The sequence below is a fragment of the Thunnus thynnus genome, chromosome 18, assembly GCF_963924715.1.
Source record: "Thunnus thynnus chromosome 18, fThuThy2.1, whole genome shotgun sequence".
NCBI lineage: Eukaryota > Metazoa > Chordata > Actinopteri > Scombriformes > Scombridae > Thunnus > Thunnus thynnus.
Window position 1 is genome coordinate 3191300 of NC_089534.1, and position 2361 is coordinate 3193660.

Genomic DNA, 2361 nt, shown 5'->3' on the forward strand with positions numbered 1-2361 from the left:
CAATAGTGAACATATGCTGGGTGTGTGTGTGGGTGTGTGTGTAGGCTGCAGGTATGGTGTAAGTGAATAAGGTCCTGGCACCTCCCAAATAGGTCAGGTAAGTATACCAGTGTGACCATGTTAACTGCAACTGTGGTATAAACTGGTCTTACAATGGCAATAATATTGTTTATTGCAATTATTTCTGGGGCAACATGTCATCTAACAAAAGTAGTTATTGTGACAAGCCATAATCAATTGCCCCAAAATGCATTTCACCTCTTCAGACTGCGCAATGGGGGACTGCAATACAGTCATGTGATGCAGTCACATGAATACAAAATTGTACCTGTTTATGCATCATAACTGGATTTTTGTCTTTGTCCTCGTATTGCATAGTATCTGGATATTGTGTTCACTCGTTTGTATTGTGTGACAGTTGTATTTGTCTGTTTGTATTGTTTGTGTTTATTGTTGTAAGAATGTGTATGCTGCTCTCTTGGCCAGGTCTCTCTTGGAAAAGAGATTTTAATCTCTTTACCGGAGTGGTCACCTCCTCCTCTGCTCTGTAAGGTAAAAAAACATGGCTCCGGAGGCAGGTAAACACCAGCCCTGATTATCCCAAAGTAGCTTTGAGGCTCTTTGTAGAAAATCTTTGTAGATAATTTTCAGGTTTCCTAGAGGGTAAGGAAAGTGACAGTCATGTCTACCTATACACTTTCACATACACTTGTTTGCAGGACAGTTTCTCACTGCAGATTTCTTTTTCTGTAATTGACACTCGTGTGGTTTACCATCACCACTTATAGCTGTGTAGTACAGCCTCTAGCATTTTTCATTTTTTATACAACTCCCAATTCGCCATCTCTCTGTTGGCTCTTTGTGTCTGCTTAAACAGAAAGGGGATTACACATCCTGTTACAGACAGCGAGAATGATGGGTTCGAACTCCCCAAGAACAGGCGGGTCAAAGCATACAGAGCAATAACTACAATATCTGTGACTCAAAATGTTGGTACAGCTGTATAACAATACTTGCACACATATGGGGACCCTAAAAAGCCTTTGAGATTTTTAAGGCTGTAATAGTGATTTTGGAATAGAAACAAAAACAGCATTTCACGCTGTCTCAGGGAGCTGGTCAGCAATACCATTAATTGTTCTAAAGTGATATTTATTGCACTCAAGAGGTCTGAATCACTCTGTGTACGTTCCACACTTTGTGAGTGACAAAGTTCAGTGAAGTGTTTAACAGTGTTGTTCATAACGTTAAAGTCTCTAAAAGTTCAGGGCTGGAGGGGTTTTTGTTTAGCTCGTCTATTAAATCCTGTAACTGTAAAGGCACTAAAACTTCACCATCATCGTTTAAAACATCCTGGAAGTTTTGGTTTTGCACATCTGTTAATGCCTGTAACTCTAACAAACTCTCCTTATCCACATTTTCACCCGTGATCACATAAAAAATGTCATGCCCTGATTTACAGCATTTTTTACATTTCCTGACCACCACATATAGAAAACATATTACTCATTATCCAAAATGAGTTACTCATCAGAAAGAGATAGGCTTGTGATTTGTATATTCAAAACACCTAAATAGATAAGAGAAGACATCGAATAGGAGAACAAATGAGTTTTATTTACCACCACCAGGCATGAGGTATATCTGTTTTTACAGTGGTTGGACCATATATAATGTCTGTAATATCGGAAACAGGTAAGACAGGCTGTAGATATGAGGAACTGTGGAATGTGTGCTATAATACAACCAGTTAAGGAATATAATACTGTGTATCAAAAACAACAAAAGTACAGACATTTAGCACTGATATGAATGACACTTGAACTTGAACTGAACAACCTACAGGCTGATTGCTGCTTGCTGATATCAACACCCAATATACAGAGAAATATTATGCTGCAACACTGCATCATTACACATGGTGGAGCTGCAACACAAAGTTACTGCAGTGCCTGTAATCTTTACACCAGTTCAGACAGTTTACACTATTATAAGTACTGTAAATGAATGGTTTTAAGTGTCAATGACATGATTTTAAGAAGCTTTTCCAAATAAACTCATGGTGAAGATAATCCAGACTCAGGTCCAGGTGGAGGGTGGAGGAGGTGGTCGAGTGCAGGAGTCTCAATGTGTCTGCAGAGAATGTAAAAGGACAGAGCAGCAGCAGAGCAGTCCAGGTATACTGATGATACTCTGTCAGATCCTGAGGAACACGCAGGGATGATAGTGGACTTGACTTTGTGTCTGACAGTGGAGCTATTCTCAGATCTGTTCAGACTACAGCACTGAGAGTCATCTCCACTTCTTCTGATTCCTCTGTCAGTCACTTCTGGATGAGGCTCTCCTGTCCACTCAACCTCA